We start from the raw sequence: 25456 nt of genomic DNA, 5'->3' as shown, positions 1-25456 counted from the left end.
AAAGTACTCCACCTCAATAGTCGATCCCCATGCCCTTTAGACTCCAACACAGGGACATATACCTTGCTTCAGATCTGGTAGTTCACACAGCCTCTGATTTTCACACGACTGCAATCCCATTATATTGATGTGGCTAGAACTAGCCAGCCTAAGGACACACCTCTTGGCTAGACAAGTCAGGTGTAAAAGGTGCCATTGGTAGCAAAGGAATGAATAAGGATAATCTCCGAAGCTCTTCATCCGTCAGGTTTTTGCTGTTTTCGGTATTATAGTGACGCCGCTGCTGCTCAGCTGGACGCGGCAACGGAATCGCCGACGTCCACATCCAGGCCGATGACCCAGAACCAGGTTGCTCGCGATAAACGCTCACCCATTCGACCATTACTGTCATCTAGCTAGTGTCTAGAGAGAAAAGCTCATCTGCAGAATACCCTACCATTCCCCGTTTTTCCTTTCGTTTTTCTCTGCTCGACAGAGTTTTTCATCACTTTCGACCCTTCCCCTATTGACATTGACCTCGTCGTCGTTGTCGTCGTCGTCCAGCAACGTCCTGCTCTACCCCAGGCTTCGCTTACTCCCACGAAAATGGTCCATGATAGGCCCTGCTTGGTTCGCCTTAGAGCCGTCCGATCCTCCAGCCTTCACTTACGTCGACTAAATGGCGAGCGAGAAGCAAAAACCATTGTTCGTGCACTTCATCCTTATTTTATCCTTGGGGCTGCTGTCCCTGATTTTGCTGCCGCGGCTTCTTCTTTTTCATCTTCTTAGTCGGTCCGTCTCTTCGAACGAATCCTCGCCCCCATATTCGTCGGTTAGAAGATTCAGCGGCGTCCTGACTATGGTTACTACGAGCCTTTGGGGGCTCTATAAATGCAGCCTGCTACTGCCCACTCTTTTCACTGTCCATTTTTCCACTGTTCCGCACGCTGTGGGCCGAACGGCGGACGCTCGACTCTAAAGTGGCGAAGCGGTCGTACTTGTGGGCAAGCTGCAATGAAGGCGCTAACACAGGCTACGGCAGGCACGCGCCAAAATTCAAAATTAATTAAGTTTCTCTCCTGGCACCACTACCGTCACGAGCTATACCGCTAGATCTGCTTTGCCCCGAACTACGCAATGCTCCTCGTGGCCGCTCGTCTCATCGCCTTACCCCGTTTTCACTAGTGCGTGCTCTATTCTCACTGCCTGTTTCTCCTCGCACTTCTCCTTCGAACTCGCACTACTCCGCCCAAGAAATAGGTAGGATCCCGCCCCTTTCGTTCCTTTGGGGCATTCATCCTCGCCAGTGGTATGTAGCGCTTCGTGCCGACCAGTTCTATAGCCGTGCTTTCACCACGTCGCAGTTCGCTGTGAAGTGCCTACTGCCTTCCGGGTCTCAGACAGCCGAAATCCTTCAAAGTAGGCAGTTTCTTTAGGCTGGTATAGACTCTCATAGTACTGAAAAAAAGATAGATTAAGAGGAGTCTTACAGTTTTTTTTCGAATGCATTCTAGGACACGACGTCGACAGCCATTTTTAAATATCGAGTCTGCGAAAGCAACCGCTACACTTTCTCCCTATGGACCTGCGGGTATGTGTCCTGCCAATATTGATTTGTCAACTATTACATTCTCTGTGTGCGCGTGTCGGTTCTAGCGATCTCCGTAAAATGTGTTTCAAAAAAGTTCGCGTTCATTGGAAATGATAGTTTATTAGTTTGTTATTATTAACTACTACTTCCTGTCTGTCTGAATAGACGATAGAGGGCGCGCAGCTACAATTTCGTTCCATCAAACGCGAACAATGGCGAGATCAGTTAGAGGTGATCAGATCAAATGAGACCTACCAAACAAGCTGACTTCGACTTTATCGTAAAATTTATAGATATTCATTGGAAGCCCAATGAAGCTATTGTTCCCCAATTGGAAGCTATCGTTCTAAATAGCTTGATTATTATTGTTTTTTTTTTTTTTTTTTTATATGTCGTTGGTGGTAGACAAGCGATTTCGCCTTCCCGCCATTGCCTTATTAGCGATCCGTTGGTAAATTGATACCTGCGCGGAGCTATCGGTAGAAACAATATAAATGGGAAAATAATGGATTAGCTGTATGAATGGGTGTACGTCGAGTCTTTTTGTAACCTTCGCTTTGTTTTCGTAGACACGTTTTCGCGTCTACGATGAATAATGCCGTCCCTGATTGGCCTATGATTTGATAGGTTTGAGCATGCGTTATGATCAATTGATTCATTTGCTGACTAAGCAGGATTGACGACAACGAGGTTCACACAATTTGTTCGCCGTAAGCGATACGTTGGATTCTTGGATCCAATCGTTCGGTTCATCGTGCTTTACTGTTTCGCTAGCGTCGATATGGTGCGTCACTGGGGTCCTCGGATTGACCTTGAATCGTAACGGGCAGTGGGGTGAGTCGTAAGAGCCAATCGAGGCTTCGAGGAACAAATGCAATATGAAATAGTTGAAAGGGCCGACCATACACACGATGTAGATATCATTAGGCATCAGACATTTTCTAGCAACAGCTTACCAGATCGTTAATCGTCTTGGTCGCATTATAAAGATGCGAGTACTACACAAATCAAATACGCGTGCCGGCACGTTCGGGTTATAGGATAGCTACATCCTTGCGAACTTGAAGCTAGCGATGAACAGCGGTCATCTCATCGATTTTGGAACAAAAAATTTCCCCTAGTAAAAATATCATGTCACACGATTAATCGCAGATGACAAAACGATACCGACTTCCTGACAAGTGTGATGACTTGACCGTTCTGTTCAAACTTACGTTTTTACTTGCGTTTACGTTTTGTTACATGATTTTTGTGACTACCGAAAGCATAAACGATTTACTCGCTGGTTGGTCAGTTCTGTATGTATTTAGCGAAAGGCCTCGCATTCCGGCCTCACGTGACGGATAGTTAAACAATATAACTATTGTTGCTATTTGTTGTCCTATAATATTACGAGCTTTTGACGTCAGATCTCTTATCGGTATTCCATCAGTGCAGCCTTCAGGATCAACACTTTTCTTATTTCAATAGTAATACAGGATTTGAAACGACTATTCGCTATTAGTTTGCTTTATCTAGAGGTAATGAGCTTGTGTGCATGCGTTTTCTAATGATGCGCATTGCGCTCCTTTGTTGCTAAAGTTCTATCAGACTTGCGTGACCTATTAAACTCGTATAGATACGAAATCATAGGTTAACATTTGTGTACGCAGCGGATCCGAGCGGTCAACGCGGCTGAATACAAGCAACGTCGATACATCTGACGAGTGAAGATGCAAGTGGAGTACGTGTACCCAGATGACGAAAATAGTTGGCAAAAGGGAACGCCAGCCGGCCATGTGACAGCGAAGATTTTTCTTCAGGCACCAAATAGTCGATAATAAATTTGGAACACGCCTTGTGTTTAGTAGAGGCCTAACAAAGACGTAAAATACAAGGCCAGCCCATTCTGACATGCTCCGCTACGTTGCTTTTGCACCTGGAAGTAACTGGACTTTTGGAAGGTTATAGGGAATTGCTGTTTTAGTCATCGGAGTTGTCACCGAACAACAAAGATAGAAGTTTGCCCAAAGTGAGGTATGTCTCGTTTGATTCATACCACAGCAGTGGCAGCAGAGACTGTGCGCAAGACCTAATCCAGGCAATAGATGGAGAAAAAAACAACTAAATCACTTGCCCCTATACCAGTAAGTGGCATACGTACGTAGTCGCATCCCAAGCCTTATCCAAATAGACTGAGAAAAAGGTTAGCATCTTTAGGATAAGCTATATATCTATTTCAATGATTTAATTTGCTCGTGTTCTATGTCTATAGGCAATATATTGAATTTAAGTGCTTTCATGTAAATATATCTAATTGATGTATCATTCATGAGAAGTAGTTCGACGATAGACAAACAGATGGTAAACTATTCGCGTAACGGCGTGATGGGTGACATGTTTCCTTGCTAAACTTGAGAAATACATGGTTAGTCCGGGTTTACACCCGGACGTAGATTCATTTCGTTGAATGTCTTCATCGTGAAGTTACCTGATAGGTTCCCCAACGGCAGTACTCAAAAAATCGCCGTGTTGCAGAGAAGCTCCTCAACTTCAGAGGTGGAACAGAGTTCCGCAATTCTGTTTGAATTATTAGGGGAGATATTATAAGCTAGGAGATAAAGTATGTCCTTCGTATCGATCGTATTCGTTCGCGATCTGCGAATTTCTCATAATGTATACATCGTTTATAAATACGTTTACTAAACACCATCTAGATCATATATTTATACTCGTTTTTGTTTCAATACCACTTGTCGACAACTCGAACTAAAGAAACAGATGAACGAACCCATCAAACTGATCGTATGATCGTGCAGACTACATAGTCTATTTTATTAACAGTTAACTAAATATTGAACTATATAAATATGTTCGGATTCTAAAATTTACATGTTATGTAATACAAATGTGTAACAGAGAGGCAGGCATTGATTTGGTCGGCCAGCAAAGATCTTTAGAAAAATGGATACAAATTTTAAGGAAAAACTATTGTATATTGTCGAAGGATTCCGTTAATCGCCAAGCAATAGAGTCACAATAAAAACGCCACGTCAGCGGGTTTTTACTTCGTGCGTAACGTGTTTGTCTACCTGTCCTATATGCAGAGTAGAAACCATGCATAACAGTAGTGGTATCTAGAAATGTTGAAAGATAATGCGCAAACCTGCTGCTGTTCGTGGCACAGTCAGGCCTTGTGGTCAGAAAGGCCTTTCGTACAAACGCTATACTAAAGCACGATTTGGCCGGGACGCCTTGGCAGCTATCTACAAGTCGAAAAAGTTTAGTCCAACACGCAAATTGGGCTCCAGAGAGCTACGTTTTGAGGCTACATTGATTCACGGCGTTATCTAGCATCTTAGTTAGTCAGCTGAAGCCCAGATCTTCGAGCTTAAAAGCTCGTAATAGTACACGATAGGTAAGACGTTATGCCGAAGCGATACCAAGAGTTGAAAAGAAGACATGGTAGGCAACGATTATAAAGGAAACGTTATGGAACTAGCCCTTGCGCTTTGGGGCTTGCTATCCACTGTACTGAAAATCGTTCGCGAAGCGACACGCTGCTCTTCATTTGTTCTTATGACCTGCTGGACTACGACGGCAAGATGAGGGCGGAAATAAGTGAAGAATTGTAACCGCGACCTCATTCAATCTGTGTTTATATTAAGAAGCAGCTGCAGCCTGCTTTGTCATCGTTGCGATGGTACGTATCAGACAGAACGCCTGCAGACCTAAAAACGTATCTCAGAGCTTGGACTCAATGAATGCAGACACAGAAACCGACATGTATGTCTCGAACCATCGGGTGAGTATGAGACATCCTTTGACTGAACGGCTACGAGGAGAAATAATGTGTAGAACAGCTTAAAGCAGATGGATTTGTACACGGACGTACTAAACAACGCTAGGCGGATGTCTCAGAAGTGATGGAGAGTTCTGGATATTGTTATGAAGAACACTTTCCAAGATTGATTCAAAATAGAGGCTTGCAGCATAACATGCCCACCACGACTGAGAAAACAGGCAGTATAAAGAACCTGTAAAAAGCTAGATATTTCTAGTTTCGAAATTTAAGATATATCTATTAAAGGCCTTATGAACGATGCACTTCGACATACAATATGAAAAAAGCTATTTACTTTTATCTTGCTTAGATTTGCGCGCTCTTTTAGTTACCTTTTTTAACTTAAAACAGAGTGTTATTCGAGATAGCCGAAATATGTAAGCAGCGTTCTAAGCATATTAGCCACGAAGTAAAACAAAAAATCTATATCAGCTTAAAAGGACTTCCTGTTCAACTCGTATGGGAAATATTTGTGTAACGAAAGAAAAATACCTCAGGAGTAGTATATATATATATATATATACTTTCTGTCGAGTATTATGTGCTTTATTTAATTTTCGTGCGTTTATTAATGCTTTGTGGAAGCGTGGAAATGCGGACACTTGATTGTCTACCTTTAAGTGTGGACAGCAGTAAGCGTGCAAAGACCATACCCACGCGAAAACGTTTTTGCGTGTATTATTTTACGGGCATACATAGTCACCGGCAAGTTCGCCGACGTGAGCGCGCCACAACGATAGGCCAAAGGTACAGTGAGCAAAGCCTTCAATTGTGCGGCAGGCCATAAACTCTGTGACAGTTCCCCTTTCATTGCTGATGCTCCGCACAATGGGCAAATGTACAAAGAAATGTGCAGGTCTTCGCTGTGTTTTGCCAAGGTGGCATGCCTCCAATGCATATCTGCAATAGCAACCATATTAGCCTTCCTGTAACCTTGGCCTCAGCGCGTAGCATCGAGACAGCTGGCTTTTATTGCCAGCAAGGGCATTTGCATGGGCGAACGTAACGGAACAGGGAAGACCGTAAAGCAAAAGGCAATGCTGACGTCATTGCACTGGCCTACGGCATACAGAAGACTTGCATTTCAGACAGAGCTCCTTGTGAGTACTTATTGTCGTTTCCTTATGGTTCTTCAAATTTTAGTCTGCCGACACCGGGAATCCCGAAGGGGTAACCCTTCAGTCACTACAGTACAACAGAAGCAAAGCCGTCTTGGGCCGTCTTTAGCCGGTATCGGTGTTACGCGTTGGCATAGTTAAACCGATACGTACGGCAAATAGAACTGTTTGAACTCACATTTTTCTACGTAGGCCTTCAAAAGCTTGAAGGTGTAACGGCAAGCTCATGAAATGAGTATAACGAGGTAACGAGCCTAAGCTTTTCCAGCGTCGTTTTCTATAATGGCATAAGCCGGGAAGCAGTAAGGCCTATTTGACCTATGTCTCGAGGTAGGACAAGCAATAACAGCATAAGTTTGTCTTGTCGACTAGCTAGAAAATACGTTGTCTGGTACATTATCATCGTAAATGAGATTTTGACGAGAAAATGAACAGTGCCTACCATGCGACACCCTGACTATTTTTCCATGCCCTGCATGGATATTTCTCTTCTGTCCTTCTGATCGCTTAGCTTTCTATAGCCGTTATCATTCCGAGTTGTAAAAACATCGACGAAATCTGAAAGACAAACCTAAAGAGGCAAAAACCAGATCTTTATTATAAGTGTTCAAAGAGTACATATATATATGTCAAGGTCGGAAGTGCAGTGACGCGTGGTGTAACGAGCAGATTATTTCACGTGTGATGCATGATCCTTTACGCAATCTTTGACTCTTCAAATTCCACCCATTTGACGGAAAAAGTACAAAGATATTCTGTAATATAAAGGTTCATGTTTGCTTAATATTCTAGTGCCATTCTTTTTCCACTAATCCGTAAATTGTAATTAAGATTTTATAACGTGCGCATATCTTCTTGGATGCAACGAATCCTATAAGCGTATGGTCTGCCGGCCTGTATTTGCTCTCGTGCAAGGGCTGCTATCGATGCAGCACTAAAAGTTGCCACGAGATACATTATATAAGAGGATAAGCTCAGCATGACTGGGGGCTCTTCCTGAAAAGGATCTTTTCACCCCTTCAAAGCGCACACCACTCACTGTGGCATCCTGCCACCCAAGGAAGGATGACACAAGATAGCTTGAAACCCACAGGGTCTCGCATAGATGAAACGTTCCGACCGGAAGGAGTGACGGCAGGGCTTTCCTGGGCGTCCCCATAGGAGACGTGTACGCTGCGTCGGACTCGGGACTACCGAGGTCCAGACCAAAAAGATAGGGATATATGACGCAACGCGATTTCCGTTTCTAGGAAAAAATCGGGGTCGAAGACCCCAAGCAATTCAAATCAAACCAAGGAGAATTGCGTAATAAAGGATTCGCTGGCGAATAAATGAACATCAACGGGCAGCCAACTGGTTGTCAGTCTTGGCTTCAATGTTCCTATCATCATTGTGAGCGGCTCAGAACTCGCTGGTTGGTAGATGAGCAGTGAATGGTCTGTCGGACTAGTTCTAAGAGGTCCAACAGGGCCAGGGACAGAAGAGCGCCTGGCAAGCCCTTGCGAGTCGCCCCATTGCTGAGACTACCTTCGCCATAACTAACAGTACGGCTATTGCTATGGACTGCAGCGGAGGAGAAACCAAACAGATGGACGGTCGTTCCCCCACTATTATGATGAATGACAGAGTTGGCTTTCCCGCAGGAATAAAGCTAGCTCGCTGAAGTTCCTTGGCGCGCGTCTTCAAAGAAATGATTGCTTGATTGGGGCAGTGAGGATGGGCGCTGCCGAACCAAAGGAAAGCGACGCCAAGACAAAACAGATTGAAAAGGATGAAGCGTAGTGACGTATATCCATGGGGATTACAATTAGTGTTTTTGGAAATGGTATTGAGGCCTGATTCTTGAACGGGTTTTACTGAAGAGGTACATCAAGGGTCCTTGCGCAAGTGTACTATAAAAAAGAGACGAACAGAAAGACAGAGTGAAATGTGTTATGAAAACGTTGCAGAAAAGTCTGTAGGATGTATGCTTGAATCGTTGTATGTTAAATACATTAAATCAGTTGTTGACCAGTCAAAGCCAATACATATTTAGTTGTTCGAGCATTTACAAGGGATTCTTTAAGAAAATATAAAAAAAACAGGCCGCAAACAATCTCTAGCTTAAACATGTATAAAAAATAGTTTTTGAGGACAGGACATTCACCCCTAGCTGATTGAAGAACAACATAAAAACGAGGTGAGCAGCTCCTATAACACTGGAAGCTCTTGCTGTATAATAGAATGGTAAACAGACCTGCCTACGCCTTCGGGCAGACATATCCTTTAATGTTAAGTAGATTTCTTGAACTTTAAAAACAGCGCGTACGTGTTTTGTCTTTGGATGCTGCTATCACTTCGGGTAGAGTAGTAGATATATTTTCTCTAGTATAATCGAATGGTTATACTCGAGCAATCGAGAATCTGATGTTACCTTTTTTCGCTGCATAGGACACCAATACTCATTCTCTATGTTGCACTTCATCATTGCACATCAAGGCCCTAAAGTCGCGGTCACGCGCTGACTGTTTGTTTACCACTATGTTCAGCAAGATATATAGTTCTGATGGCTACTCGAAACCGATCGAATAATAGATAGTGTCGACAATATCTAACCCTGTATCACGTAATTTCCACATAAATCGTTCTTGCCTAACGCGAGCGGATACGCATCATTTTTTAAATAATTGTTTATAATTCTTTCTAATTTTTCCTATTTAGCATTATTAAGCCCACGTCAAGGACGAAAACGAAACGTGGACCTTCATGCGCATTTCATACACGTCCATGTATTTTGTGTCTTTGGCCACTGCGGATCGCAGAAGGTGGCTGCGGCGGCCTCGTTGTGGACGCCTCTCGTATAGCTTGTACTAGACTGTACGTGCACGCCGCATACTGCACATTGCATGTGCTTGGCTTAGAGGTAATGGTCCATTTGGGCCCCAACCACGAGTTTCACGCGCTGACGGTCGAACAAGGCAACGATCGATTCGTTCGTTCGATTTTTTCGGCTCGTTCTTTCGACAGCCTCGGCCCAGAGTCGAAGCTTGCAAATGCCTAAACCCGCACATTACAAGCGTTAAAACGCTGCGTCCCCCAGAAGCAGATGCGGGCGTCTGCCTGCGGTTCGCAGCCAAACGGTCGGGAAATATCCATTCGCGTGCCCTTTTCGTCCCTATTTTAGACATGCCCCTTACTACCATCTCCGCCTTCCGCTCCTTTTACTCTTTGTTGTGCATCGAAGCGTCTACTAGCCAAGTGTCTATTTCCCATCGAACTTCTCGAATACACACACGTACATATGTACACGTAGATAGTATTATGTGTCTGCGGCGTCCGCTTTGTACCCATACGCGCTGTCGATCGCCTGCTATTTCCTACCATGCTATATTCTGCTCTCCTATGCATTCACGCGTTTGCGTCCTTTCTCTCTTTGCCCTTTTCGCATTTTCTATTCATCTCGTCCATCTTCGTTACTACTCTGCCCAGCAACTATACCCATAAACTGGGTATAGTTCGTCTCCCGGTTTTTTTTTCTGCTACAAGGCAGCGGTCGAAACTCCCTTTTGCTGCCCCTTTTTAAGAATAGACACCTAAAGGTCGCTCTGCATTTCCCGGTCTCAATTTTCCCTTGGCCTGCGACTGCAGCAAAAAGACTACCAACAGCATTTTACGTAGAGTTTTCTATCGCCTTTCTGTTATTTTTCTTTCTCGCTTTTTCCGTCTCGTTTCGCCCCTGTAGTTTAACGCATGAGACATCGAGGCCCGGGGAGGGAGGTCTGGGTGCTTTCCTAGATCTCCCTTCAACTCCACCTTCGGCAGAAACGCTGTTCAAGCATCGGCACCGATGATAGTACGATACCGAGTGGCTGAACGGAGCTTCGGCCTATCAGGCTACTGTCGTGCTTGCCTTAAGTTTCTTCCCATGGGAAGCGATTGACTATACTATATACGTATATAAAAGGATAGTTTGCATGGGTGCACCGTTCACGACGTCTTCCGTTCGTCCGATCAGGTTGACGTCTAAATTCACTCGAATCGTCTTATTCAAGATCGCGCGCCCGTCCAGATCGTCCAAAGGGTCCGAGTGGACCAAGATCCAACTAGCGATCCGGTGTTAGGCTTTTAAGGACAGAAAAACGAAAAGGAAAAAGCGAGAGAACTCTCTGCTCCTGCTACAGCTGTGATTCCTGCTTAATCGGAGCATCGGCGGGCGTGACGTTAGGCAAAGATAGATTGACGTTAAGCACTTACGAACAAGTTGGCCAACGATGAAATATGCGTTAAGAAAAGTCTCAAAAGAGCAAATACATACCGATCTTGTTTAGTACTGCCCCTTGAGGAATTGATGATATGCAGCATGTGATAACATTGTTAACTAAGATATATGTGTGCTGGAACGCCGGAAAATTCGTATCGTTACTAGTAGATTTTACATCGCAAATCTCTAGCAGATTTAATCATACAGCGTTTTTATAATATCATTTGTATATTTATAAATAATACAATGTTATAGTTCTTTAGATGGCTATTTTCATAAGAAGTTTCCTTTTTTTTTTATGTTTTTTTCTTTTTTTGGGTAAAAAATAAAGACCGCCAGTACTCACTCAACTCTATAATTCTGCATCTATTATGTATCTAACTCGCCTATCGATCTTATTGGGAACAATTCAAATCAAGCATAGCAGCTCGCTCATAGCTCAAATCAGCTTCTCAGAATTCCCTAAAACTACTCGACAAGCAAACTCCACCTGTGTATTATGGATAACAATGAACGCCCTTTCTCTGGCTAAAGCACAAAGATCTGACTATCCGCTCTACTAACTCAATAGGCATAAAAAATCAGCCAGTTGAAAAGGGATTCTATGTGATTCTCGATCTTCTTTCGTGCGAAATTCAGGCCGCACCCACCGGACAGTCCAGGACTATTTTTTTTCGGTCGTCGAAATTCGATTGTTCTCACACAGTTTTGCTTTATTAAATTTTTATTATCCTTAACAGCAATGATGTCTTTGCTATTGCTGGCCAAGACGATACACGTATTCATCGAATAGCAGCTGAGGACTCATGGCAAGCACGCATATCCATCAAGCTGTCCTACCTACCACTACGAAAGTCTGGTAGCACACATTGGCCCGATTCCGCTATGAAAACCACAGCACGTACGGCATCCAAGAACGTATGCTCATTAACTTAGTCCATAAGTGTTTGCGAGTTGGTTTTAAGAAGAGGAATTCTAAGAGCGGCCACCGAAACATCCGTAATTGCCTATCATGAACATCCCAATAAAGTCAGCCATACGAAGATCCCATTTCTTCAGGGCTTCCCTCACGATAATCAACTGCAAAAGCTAAAGAACTGCAACGAATATTCATCGCCGAGCACAAGCTCGTATGCTTGCACTACGTCCTAATCGCATAGCCCGGAAAGATCCTGTACGACTGATGCAGTATACTAATGAAGTGTCTAGAAGATAGCAGATATGGTTGCAAAGCGCATGCCAGTAAGTGCTCTCGTGTCCAGCTAAGTTAACGGCGTCTAACACCGCTAGACCTTGACACCTCGGTTACTATGCTAGGAGAACCTTACAACAAGGTAGCTCCGGAGCTGAGCTCTAGAATACGATCGGTTCCCGGTTCCTCATTATCGCTTTGGCATCGCCGTTCCCTAACACAGGTGCTATCTTTCGATGTTTTCTTTTTATAAAAGCAAAGCCTAATTTAGGTGCTTCGTTTGAGGACTTCGGAGGCCCTTGGTAAGAAGTCTCCAGAGGAACACTTTAGAAGCCTCGCATATCAGGACCTCACAACACATCTCTATACGTCAATGCGCGTATCCAATCATCGGCTGTTTCTGTATCCATTTTTACGACTGCGTGTGCCTGTGTACCCGTTGTAAAACTTACTTTTTACCGTCTCGGACTCTGTTCCAGTTCGCCTAACTAAATCTATTCTGTTTGTCAAAAGACAAAAAAAGGCAAACGACCAACCCACTCAAAGGCATGGCAAGAAAGAGGCAAAGACGGCAAACGTAAATAATGCACAGGTACATCTGCTCATAGCTGCTACCACAGCTGTTGCTCCCGCTTGAGCTACTGGTACTATTGCCATCTTTAAGAGGAAACGGTGCCCAGACAAAGAGTCAGGCACTAGAGCAGCGCCATGATCAGCACTAAAGGACAGCTAGAAAGGGCATACGTTATCTAAACTACAGAGAGACAAGGAGAAACAGGGGGTAGAGGAGAACTGTTTGTAGCCCAAGGTCACTGCAACAGAGAGCTCTCTATACCTCTGAGATCCTGCAATAAGCCGCCAGCCTGGAAGATCTGGGCAAAGCGATCGCCGTACCTATTGGAGCGTTGCGTAACTACACTAGAAGTACATGATAAGTTGAGGTCTGTAAACTATAAGATAAATGGTTGTAATAACTATTGGTAACGCGATTTTCTTGTACGGTGTGTAATTTTAGCATCTATCCTGGGCGAAGTTCCTATGCAGCTTACTGCAACTATAATCCATTTGTTTGCCTGTTAGTAATACAGTAATATATATGTAGTTCAGCGGTACGTGATCGCCTGGATTCAAATTCGGGCGTAGGCATATTTTGTTTTGTGCTAGAAGCTAACTGTTCAAAGCAATGCTTAAAAAGTACCGTCCGTAGAAATGAAAACATTATTTAACACATGTAGCGTAACCTAACCCAAGTTTAGATTAAGATCAGACACGCGAAGCCGCTCAGCCTTAATTAAGCCTAGTATCATTCGAAAACATTAAGAGTTCTATGCAAACCTTAAGAAATTATTTACTCGACTTAAGCGGTCAAATGTGATAAAAAAGCTACCCAGGTATATACAATGAATCAAAAATCAACGCCAAATTGTCGTGGTTACCAGCGCCATCTTGGACAGCAAATCTCTTTTCCTTCATATGGCATTTATAACAGGAATAACAAAGGTAACCATAAATGCGGTAGATAACAGAGTGACTCATTTACGTTAGTGAAAATATCTTCAAAGGCGCGTCAAAAACAGTTGACGTAATCCTAGATGATAAAATTTATCTTAAATCAGAACCCTTAGACAAAATGTCAAGGTATAATATTTTAAATGGTAGTAGTGCCAATGAGCAATAAATGCGTATAGTGGTCTGAGTTGCAGTTCCAACACCAGAGACAAAAGCAGATATCCCAAACAAACATTATACCGTGTCCCGTCAACGACGACGGAACGGTCAAAGAGACCTTGTTCGTGTTCATAAGTGAACCACGCCTCCGGTTCCACTGGTTCTCTATGTGACTTCAGAGAATCATTACCCAATCACCGAAAAGCTCCTATTCGTTCTAATAATGAATAGCGCCGTTCATAAGCGTCGCGGCAAAAGGACGCCCGGGTGATCTTTCCAAAGCCGAAAATCTACAATGTCCCTCATTGTCAGCTGGCGTCGGCTGATTCATGCTGCCAGTCTAGCCACTGGCGACTGCTTATTTCGGGTACAGTAAGGTATATAGAGTGAAACTATTGCGGTCCTGAGAGTACCGCGTTTAAATCGGATACCAATATTAAAATTAGCGCACTTATTTTCTTGGACGATAAGCTATAAAAAAATTGGTATAAGCGCGTATAGTAGTGGACGACTAAATCAGACAAGCGAAACACATAACGTTTATTTTGCATGGGATTTTTACTTTTTTATGTTCATATACATGGCTGGATAGGTGAAGATAGTTAGTAGATGCATAGCGTTTTATGCCCTCTTAGTTGTCTTAATGGATGTCTTCACCCGCAGCTTCGCGTGCTGCTTAACATATGCTGTTGCATCCAACTACCTCAACTTTTCTTACAGCCAATGCTATCGTAGCAGTAAACGATTACCAGCTAAGCTACCACTCAAACTCCAAATAGTACAATGAAATCATTAACGGGCATCAACCACAACTGGCGTTTTATGCGACCCGTGTGCTCATTAGTTATCGCATGAAATCTGGCAGGTAATACAGCCAACGACTATTTTCAAACTTTTCCGCTCTTTCGCTAAACTCACTCGCTGCGGATGATGGCACGCGACTGCGACAATCCCCATGTAAAATGAAAACCCAGAGTGATTGCTGGAGAACGAGAGGAAAGTCTAGAAAAAGTCGAATAACTGAATAAGCCTAGAGCGATAGAGAAGGATCTTGCTGAGGTTGATCTCGCTCTCAGGCGGGTTCCCTGGCCTTTCTCAGGCCTCGAAGCCTTTCATTCTCGTCTATCTACTGCTCGCGTTTTCTCCTCCAGCCATAACAACAATAATGGCTTTATGACCAAACATCACGGTCACCTACGTATGAAGATGTGGGCAAACGGTTGGAGCGACAGGGAGCGATCTGCATTGCAGGCAGTGGGAATCATAGAAACAGTGCACATCCCCTAATGTTTGTGTTCTATCTGTGCACGAAACATGGGTCAGGCCACTGTCTAGCAACGATGCTCGCCGACTGATCCGGCCAAGGGCGACCGCGTCAAACGTTTTTTGTCGCGTCGTGATGGGGGTCTTACGACAGGAAGGAACGATGCAGGATGAGGCAGTGATCCGCTCTCAGTCTGACGTAACCGACCGGGCATCATACTTGAGCTTAAGTAGATTGCGTGCCCAAGTTGAAAGTATTTTGTTTGCTGGTTATAGGTGCAGATGTTACATTGACCGAGTAATCTTGATAGCTAGAGAGGCCTTCTGACTCAAGTTGAAACAGTCACTCATGGTTGCAGATTTAACGTTTAGCAGTTGCTTTGGGAAGCTAAAACTATAAGGTTGTCACCTTAATACTAACACCATGGCACCTTGCAGGTTTGACGGTAATACGAGGTATAACCTTTACCTAAAAAAAGCTATTTCTTAAAACGCTATACGCACGAATGTATATATATATATATATATATAATATGTACTGTATAGGTTCTCAAAAGCGAAAAAAATATGTTTTATAGTAGGTATGGGCTAGAGGTAAATAAATTGCATAAATAAAAATATATTTAGGATGTACAGCTAATGTGTGAGCTAAAGATGTGGTAATGGGTGAGCTAAAATTTAGCTAAGCACAAGCTGACCGTTATTTCACTTACGACAATTCCGAAAGAAAAATCGCAATCAATGGTCATAACGATCCTCAGTAACTGTTATGCACACACAGTTGTGTTTTTTTAACTTTAATAAAATGTTTCAAAATACAAAGGGCGTGTCGTATACACCCGCGTTCATCTTTACCTATGTTATTAACTACCACGTTTTATTGAAAATTTCAACGAAATATTTGCGTTAACACGTATCTGAAGTTCCTGTTTTAATTAAAAATCAACAACTAAAAGTATTCCACCACGTACGTTGACATAACAGGACGTACTAAATTAACTTCAAGCAATTTAATGCGTTTATCAGTCTTATACATATCTGGTAATATATAGCTATAAAACAATTTGACTCTCTGCTTGCACTCCAGCTGATTTATAACTAAGTGATGCTTTCTTCATAATTGGCTAAATTACCGGCTCAACATTCGATTCAACTAACGTATCCCTGTCCCCATCACGTCAGATCGCAGATCTTTTTTCCTACAAGTAGTTAATAAGGGCTCGCCGGCACAATGGGCAAACCAGCTTCAATAGTCGCTTGTCGTCAGCCCATCATGAGCTGCCAATACCAGTGCGGTTAGGCCTAGCGTTTACCTACAACGGTGCGTTGTCCAACCAAACGAAGTCTTTCGAATAGAATATAACCATCTTTTAAATGTTCGACGGCCGATATGCGATGTCCATCTACCTCGGCTCCGTGCTAACGTGTTGTTAGGATGTCAAAAATTTGAGCGGAGGCATAAGGTTGTTCTTATCAGTGGTCTGCGCAAAACAGACGAAGTTACCGCCGTCGACGATAAATGCCCTGTGTATATATATGTGTGTGTGTGTGTGTGTCTGTATTTGTTGATACCTGAATCGTCTCGGGAGCATTGGAAGAGCTCGACTCTCTGAGCTAGTAATATCATGCGTAGAACAGACGTTGAGGCGGAATGATATGTTGAAAAGTGACCCTGTCGTGTGCGGCAGATGCTCCAATAAACAGAATAATAAAATATCACCCATGTGTTGATGACAGAATTACAGGTTTCGTAGCCGTCGAAAATCGTAGTGGTCAACACTAGCGGTTGCTGAAGCCGCCTACCTGCCACTGGGTGAAGAGATTCGTCGACCTGTATAGAGTCTCGACATTGTAGGGAGACACGTCCTGAGTTGGTTTTGCAGTGCCGACTCGCAACAAACGTGGTTGTTTATATACATAGGATTAGTTCCAGTATGCGGGCATATGTATCTTCGACTTAGTTTTCTTCTGTCTGAATGTGGGTAGCAGCGAACGCAATGTGAACAAGCACAAACGGTGTCTTTGGATGGCATTTGCGAAATGTAAAGATGTCCGACAGCCATCTCGTCTGATGACAAGAAGCTTTGGCTAAATCGCTGAGTAGAGTTAGCACTGTAATATTACTAGATATCCTCCGGGTAGGACACTACGTGATAGCGACCCACTATCGAATACCTGCACCCGTTTAGCGCTCCAGAGCAACATTGACCTGAGCGAACCTTTCATCGGCTACTGAACGTCACGCGGGCCTTGTGCGAATGACTTCAATCTGCCAAGCTTGTTTCCCAGGGACTCATCGTTTCAGTTCTTCAGACATCGCGTCGAATGTTGTTACAGCTAGCCGCAGATATTCCCTTTTTTTTTTTTTTTTTTTTTTTTTGTTTATTGACAATGCTTAGTCGCCTTCATATTTGAGGTAACGAACACATGAGGACACAAACATAGCCAGGGAACGGAGTTCCTTGGTCGAGCCTCTTGGGTCGAACTCAGTAAGTCCAAAGTCAGCAATGACGAAGCAGTCGTCACTGTCGTGTCCGTCACCGCTTCCTCCGAATTTCTGATGAAGTGATTTAGTCGTTGAAAAGATAATTGAGCTTTTGTCTGTTCGGCTGTCTATCGAGCGAACAAAAGGCGTCCGTCATAGCTTTCCGTCGCACATTTGTTCAGTAGCCTAAGCAACAACAGATGAGCCTCAGCTAAAGCAGCGAAAATTTATTATTGTTCCTGCATGTAGTTAGTTTACTGCGTAGCCGTACTCTTGTCACGGGGTGACACTTCTTCAGTGATTTCGGCGGTAGTTTCAACACCTCATGCCCGTAAGTAGGGAAATGTGCGTGAGTTTTCTCGATAGCCTGTGTGGCTAGCTTAATCTGTGGCAGAGGTTATTTGTGTGTCAGAAATCGGCATTTTGGCACTTCGACAAAAAAATAAGCTAAACTGGATAAAAATTCGCATTGAGCTCAGTCGGATAGAAATCAATTTCATGAAATAGATAGCTGTGAAATAGAGACGATTTTTCATTACGTGTTCTCTTAGCGGCAAATATGAATGAATATATATATATATATATATATATTGCTAATGTGCTATCTGTTATGTACTGGTTGTTAATTGTACTATCATTTTTTTGGTCTCGAAAGTTTTAGGGATGCCATTTATTTACGTCATGAAACTGCGTCGTTTTAACATTGATGGGGTGTACGTCCCGTCACGTAAAGCCGCTCATTTGTCTTGCTGATATTTTTATATCTGCAAAATATGCTAAACATAAAGTTCTATTATAGAAAAATTATGTACATACAGCGCTGTACAGAATTTGTTCCAATAGTCAGAAGTAACTAGACGCAGACGTAGGCTACGCCTCGGTATCTGAGTTGAACTATCCAGAATAATTTTATTTCCTTCAAAATTCACCCGATTATTAATAGATCATCACCCCGTCTACAGGCTGAGGCATTTTCTATACAGACACATAAGATGCAATCGTCAAAAAGCCTTCGTTCACCCTGTTTCACTCGTCATTACATGCCTTTAGCTGTCTGCGAGTCTTGCCTGGAAAAAGGTCCCAAACCCATAGTACAACCAAACGAACCCACAATATTTGATGTCGGTAGCGCCAGAGCGGCACGGAGTTCGTAGCGTTTACTGTTCCTTATGATAGTAATCATCCGGGGCAAGCAAAACGTTCGTTTCCGCAACTCGGCTTAAAGTTTCAATGTTTTCCTTTCCTTGCTTGTTCTTGCAATTGTCAAGAGACCCGACAATCAGCCGGCAGCGACACATCTCGGGCGAAAATGGAGCAAATAGGTCGACCGTGATGACGATGATGATGATGACGCCTTGAAAAAATAGACGGTGGAAGCGGTAGCGTCCAGCTAGGCGTACAGTCCGTGGCGTATTGCTCGACATCAAACAGTCGCTCCGTTGCAGACGACGGAAATACCGAGAAGTTCCGAGCGCATGTGCCCCCAATTTTGACAGGCGCCATTACACGTCGTTTGCCTACCCATGCGAATCTGTTTACTTATACGCAATACATTTGTGTGGCATGAGACGGATAGGGGAAGGCGATACGAGAGAAAAATTATGTAAACTTACCCATCTAATGGAGAATATATTGATGAACGCGGATCATGGCGGAAGATTCTGAAGGAACAAAGGAAGCTAATGAACAACAAAACAGATATCAGGATCGGAAGAACTAAATGCTGAGATTCGTATCAGTCTTCATTAGGCAAATATAGCAGCATAAATGACATAACGGCTTCTATTCAATTTAGATGTTATTTGACTTAATTATAGAAAATTCGAGATGAGATTTTGTTCTTTCAGTGGAATCGTATAGGACATCATTCAATGGACGTTACTTTACAATGAATTCAGTTTGGAAATTCTCCCTTTGCCAAAACGAGCTGTGCCATAGAAGGGCTGCATTATTAGCTGAAACTACGGACGTTACATATTTACGTAATTATGACGTAATTACATTATTCATTACGTCATGTTGCAACATGTTCAATGAGAGTAAAGGGCAGGCTATTGAGCTATGTTACATTTGAAATTGTATGGAAACAGGCTTACGACGAAATTTCGACGCAGAGAGCCACATAGAAGACGATATCAGCTTTACAATGCGCATAAAAGCTATACAATTAACGATTATCGTGTTGACTGTAAGTACATTACCTTGACAATATCAAAGAAAGGATAGAGAGAGATACAGCGTTCGTCTGCTAGAACTTCACTGACGAGCTCTGGTTAACAATAGGAACAAACAAGAAAAAAAAAAGCAATAGAATGAGTGGACCGCAAGTTGTAAGGCCGTTCGAGTACCTCCATGACTATGAACACTTCAGCCTCACGCGCACCAATCTCATCTACCTACAGCCAGCATTTCTTTCCGGCTACGGAAATCCTTGTCTGTAAAGAAGCTGCTTGTGATTTTATAGCAAATGCTTAATATCGAAGAATGATTGCCGATAAGCTGAAACGGGATGCTTTTCATAGGGAACTTGTAAACAGTGATTACATGCAAACGGTTAACACAAAAGGCTTCGCTGGACCATGTGCCTCGATCATAGTGAACGTTCAGGATAGAAAAAACACATTGAACAGTTTGATCTCCCATTTGGCTCTGTTCACTAATCGACCATCGGGTTGATGGCCAACATCAACTCCAATTAAAACGTCTATCGTTGAGACATTTAACTGATCTGATCTGATCATATTTTTGATGGTATTGATGCATTATTTTTGCTTAATGAAAAGCGCTACCGATGAGGAAATTCGCCTGCTAATCAACACACGAGACCTCTCGTACTTTATCATTATTAACAAGACAAACGACCGTTTCTGATGTTTGTATCGTCTAAATATGCCTGCGAATCTTCGGCCCGTGTCATGACAGTTAAGCGCAGTCACATTATCAGTAGTTACCACTCAACGTTACGATTATCGCATCATCATATTACCGTATGCGACATTTCTAAATGACTTTTGCATAAAGTTACGCGGGAACATTCTAAATCGACATCGGTGAAATTACCAACGGAGTAATACACTAAGTCCGGGGGTCGATCCGGTTCCCTACGGCTTGGGTATAAAGGCCATTGGGACTTTTATTTGGCCGAGCTCATTTAGATTTCGCTGGACACGTTTGAGGCTCGTTAACAGGGATGCCGAGTTAAGATGGGCTCGGCTGATGGGCAGGTTACGTTAGATAATTAAGTCGACCTTCTTGCTGGCTGGGTTCAAGAGTTGCGATCTACTTTTAGCGCTAACTCTTCGAATTTTTCTTCTACAATTTTTATTCAGCTTAAATTTGCTCCAGTCGGTAAAGCGTAAGCTATTATGGCTTTATGTATGACCAGATACATATATATGAACGGTAAAGAATATTCCACTGGAATAATGATAATAAGATAATGATGATATAATAGAAATTAATAATTATATTTAATTGACGGGACAGGGTAGAGACGCACCAAGGAGTGCACTTCTGTATTTTTTGAGTAGATTCAGTCACTTCCGCAGACAATATGAAAACTCCTTTCGGTTCATTTAGATACTAAAAAAAGATTAGAAATCGACTTTCTTCGTTTGTATATACTTCCCGTTTCAACAGAAAGCTCAAAGGCTGCTATGTAATCGGAACGCTTATCGCAAGGATCGTGGTCCACAGTTGATTAAATATCTATATTTAATTAACTGTGCACCACAGCGGGTGAAGGGGGAAGGTTAAAGACTGTGCGACACTATGAGAAACTTTAAAGTTATGAGCTTAAGATTAACGAATCGCAACAATGTGATGTCCAGTAAAAAATGCTCTAACAAGCATGTGTCATTGACTTGAAAAAAAAACACGGTATAAACATATTCACGTTTTTTAAACGGAACTCGACATCGAGCTGAAGCAGGCGGTCGAACTCGAGACCAAGGGTACTTCCCTGTTGCCAAGCCCATGTGGTGCAAGGTACGTTCGTCTGCCGCAATGGAATACGCATAACACACATATATATATATCACCCTATATATATATATATATATAGCGCGATATGTTTTAAGCGTGGCTGTAAGGTTTTTTCGTTCAGCTTGAAAATGCTAACACTCATTGAAATTGCTAATCATATAGTTTAGTCCACGTACGTGTTGACCGTTAACGATTGATCAGTACCTATACGCTCGAATACATACAAAACATAATAAACAACCAAGCGGAGAACCGGACAATAGAAGAACGTGGACAAAAGGCAGGGGGCGACAAATCGGCTAAATTTCACAGAATAGAGAATATAACGTATACAAAGAAGGGCAGTCAGTGCAACCGGTGGACCAGTAGAATCGACAAGCGACCTTCAAACAATGTCTCTACATAGTAGTAAAACGTCAAAGTAGATCTTCAACAAGATAAATGAGGTAAACATGAGCCTGCTATAAGCAAGTAAATTGATGATTAAATTAACACGCTCAAAAGCGGATATCAACTGGCAGAGCTACAACTATGTAATAACTTAATGTTGAACTATAACAAGTTTGGTGGTTCTCAACCATTGCGGAATCGCTCGTAGAGATTTGAGCTTCCTCCCGTCATGCAAGCGATGTGTGATTTCTTTAATGTCGTGTTTATAGAAGTAGTTTTTTCGACACAGCGTTTTACTGGCCTACTAGGCCGACGGGCGTGAGCTTAATTTACTTACGAAAGTGATTCAAAGCAAAGGCAAGCTTCCGCATGCGTTCGGTATTCGGTGATAAACAAGCGTTAGTTTTTTCTGAGGTCAGATATATTACGACGTCAAAAAAATCCGCTGGTGACAGCAGATTCATCTTGTTAAAGTTCGGCGCTAGATGACGACGTACATCGTCATGAGTGCTGGGTCACCGCCATACTTAAACGGAATGGAGTCTTCATAAGAAGGCAATCTTAACGTCCCTACGAGAAATGCCACACAGTAGAGACGGCAGAAAAGTAACAGCGCCAGCGATTCGTTGGTGCCATTGCCTCGACGACCATAAGTAGCGAACACTTTACGACGAGCGAGCTGCTTGTAAGGGAAGCTTGGAAAGGTAGCAATGGCTGGCTGCGTGTGCAACAGGAGTAGGGAGGCCACGGAAGGCCTTTAAGTTTAACGAAGCACAGGCTTTTCTTGCTTACGTGAAAAAAATAACAATGAAAACCCCGTGGTGAACGACGCGTAAGTATGCGGAAAGTCTGTAACGATCGTCGGCTATCGACGATCCACATGCGCGAGCCAAAAGTGAGTATTCTTCATGTAAAATTCTCGTTAGACGTCTCACGCGCGTCAGGCTCAATACATAAAGTACGGGACCATTCACAGCAAAGACCTAAGGTTACTAGTGTGAATACCCGAAAATTTTTAACTAAGTAAAATAGAAAATTTTCATACAAGATTAAGGATCCTCTTAATAAATATAGGCATTTTTGAAAATTGCCTTAACACGAGTTTGTAATATAACATAGTTCTACTATGATTGCTCTCAATACGGACAGCTATTAAAGCGTAGCAAATTTGTCTTACAATTTTTCAGTATGTTCGAACCTATTTTAGTAAAGCATTTCGGCGCCCTGTTTCTTCCTTTTTTTTCTAAATGGCAAATTATTAAAAATGACGCGACCAACACAAAAGTCGCAATGAACCAACTAAAAAATTATGTGTTTTGCATTCTCGTTTACCCGTGTACTACAGCTTGCAGTAAAAACAGACTATTATTAGCCATATTCATAACGCAGAAGTACACAGGACTCACACCCATATATATATATATATATATATATATATGGGTGTGAACCATATCGTCATATCGTCAACGGTATCAACGCAGATTTTTTACTGTTCATCGATAACACACGCCAGGTAACGCCTTTCTGCCCCATTAGCTCGTTGTATTGAAGGTTATACGATAATTTCTACTTCGTATTTGGATGGACAGATCCGTTCGCAAAAGTAACATTAGCATACCCAGCAATCTCGGTTATTATTTTTGTTATTTGTTTTTTTTTTTTAATTTTGACCGCTTTAACTTTTTGTTGCAACGTATAGTTGCCGCACGAGCCTAATGAAATGGCAAACTGTATTGCAAAAATGTCCGTAGCAGACAAAAGCTTCGCCTAATTTCCAACAATTTTCTGTACCTTAAAAAAAATTATAGGTCAGAGAATCGTAGGACACATTACGACGCCAGGAACAGCGGTCAGGGAAAAAGCCGAGTCAAGAAAGGGAAGACCCGCTCAAACAGGGTCATTAACCCATTTTGGTTTAAATTGTGAAGTTTTCACAATTTCAACGAAATTTAAAAAAAAAAAAAACAATTTAAACGCCATAGCACTTAGTAGAATCGGTATGTATGTAATCTCGAATCTAAGTGACTCTAGACATCAAAAGTAATCTTATGAAATATATTATATAATAATCGGTATAGAATTAAGATCGCACAACACGATCTCCATAACGCCCTTAGAAATTACACTAACGTTCAACGGAAAATCTTCACTGCATCACAAAAAAGGGCCATAACAAAAAAATACGAACGAAAACCAGAACGTCTATATGTTACACGATTAATTCACAACAGAGCTTCCTTATAACCTGTCTTCTTGGCTCTAATATTCAATCGAATACAGTTATTCCTTCCTTCAGGCCGCATGTGAACATGAGGCAAATATTATTGTTGTCTAGTCAGACCCAACTGCCCGTATACAGCCCCTCCCACGCAGTTCACTGAACTTTTCTATCTTTTACTATAGCAAACGTATAGACATGGGTGATGTTTAGCGACCATATTGGACATAATCGGCGTATATTGCATACGTAAATCACGGCAACATTCTTCAGTTGCATTTATTCTGGCATGTACATGCGCATCGTCCTTAATGGAACTAGGACACACACCACTGTCCCCTACGAATCGTATGATGCCATTATGCGGTGCCTGGACCTTTCTACCCAAAATGATTCCGCCATGAAAAAATCTAACTTGTATTATACTATTAATTAATATAGAACTTTAATCGTTGGGCAGAAGTTGTAAAACAACCGAAAATCTATTACCTAAAGCTTCGCATATGTCGCGCACACAATTCACCTAACTGGGTATTTCCGAGTGCGTAAACGATCCCTATACGTAAGTACTGTATATATGCATCTGACAGGAACATATTTTTCGACGTTTAGCTACATCGCACACTAACTGACACAACAATATCTCTCCAATGGCATGTCGCGTTGTCGTCTGACTACTCCACAAGGTTGCCCGCTTAATCACGCTACGTATGCAATAACAAGGTGATGGGGGTCAAACATCGAAATGGAGAACAGTCGAAAGTGCGGACCTCGAAGGACCCATGTGTTCGGGTCTGTATGTGCGTGCATATCGCTATGTACGTATACGGATATCAAGCAGTCAGCCAATTGCTAGAAAGTGCCATCCTCGAACCGTTTTACCCTCAGTACTAACGCAGCCACTGTTACTGCTGTTGCTATGACAAATTGATTGTTTGTGCGTGACCCTCTCTATGCTAGATCGTCTATTACGCCGTCGTTCTGTAACTCTCCGATGCACACAGACACGAACGCTGGAAGACAGACTCATACAGGTTCATACAATTGCAATGCATGGACTACGAAGACGGCGAACAAGTTACAGTTCGGGTTAATGACTTTGGGTACGCTGTTTATCCTGGGTTGCCGACGTTGTTAATGTTGTTATGATAAAAGCAAATATTACAGACGACTGAATGGAAAAAGGTGGTGGTGGTAGAGTGGCAGCGAGCATTGTGTCCTGTGATATTTTATCGAGTCCGGCCTTCGTTCATTGCATGGCACGACATAGTCGCAACTTTGTAACATGTTTCTAACCGGTTTTCAATAGAACCACGACGAGGTACTGGCTCACAGAGTACGATTATCACAGAGTTGACGATGCTGCTTTGGGGGTTAGCTTTCAGTTCCATCTGCAAGGTTTGCTACTAATTTGATTGATAGAATAGAATAAGAAAAAGTGCACCGATCGAATTTTTAGCGTTCGTACCAATTTCACCGGAAGCTAATGCTAATCAGGCGACGCA

The 25456-nt window shown here is 42.6% G+C and overlaps 1 protein-coding gene across 5 annotated transcripts in view; it reads right to left on the bottom strand.

Moving 5' to 3' along the window:
• LOC111271952 (uncharacterized) overlaps nt 1-25456 on the bottom strand; it is a 42971-nt gene that overhangs the window by 5319 nt on the left and 12196 nt on the right. For 2 of the 5 annotated variants that reach the window (XR_015315545.1, XR_015315548.1), the window contains exons 3-4: nt 19561-19628; nt 18973-19038 (exon numbers count right to left, since the gene is read on the bottom strand). The exons of 2 other annotated variants lie outside the window; for them this stretch is intronic. The gene's annotated coding sequence lies outside the window, so the exon portion shown is untranslated. The remainder of the gene's footprint in view (nt 1-18972; nt 19039-19560; nt 19629-25456) is intronic. One more of the 5 variants, XR_015315546.1, reaches the window with a different exon arrangement.

Source organism: Varroa jacobsoni, unplaced genomic scaffold (genome assembly GCF_002532875.2).
Source record: "Varroa jacobsoni isolate VJ856 unplaced genomic scaffold, vjacob_1.0 contig01309, whole genome shotgun sequence".
Lineage (NCBI taxonomy): Eukaryota > Metazoa > Arthropoda > Arachnida > Mesostigmata > Varroidae > Varroa > Varroa jacobsoni.
The sequence above is the reverse complement of the archived record's forward strand: the minus strand, read 5'-3'. Positions and strand labels throughout refer to the sequence as shown.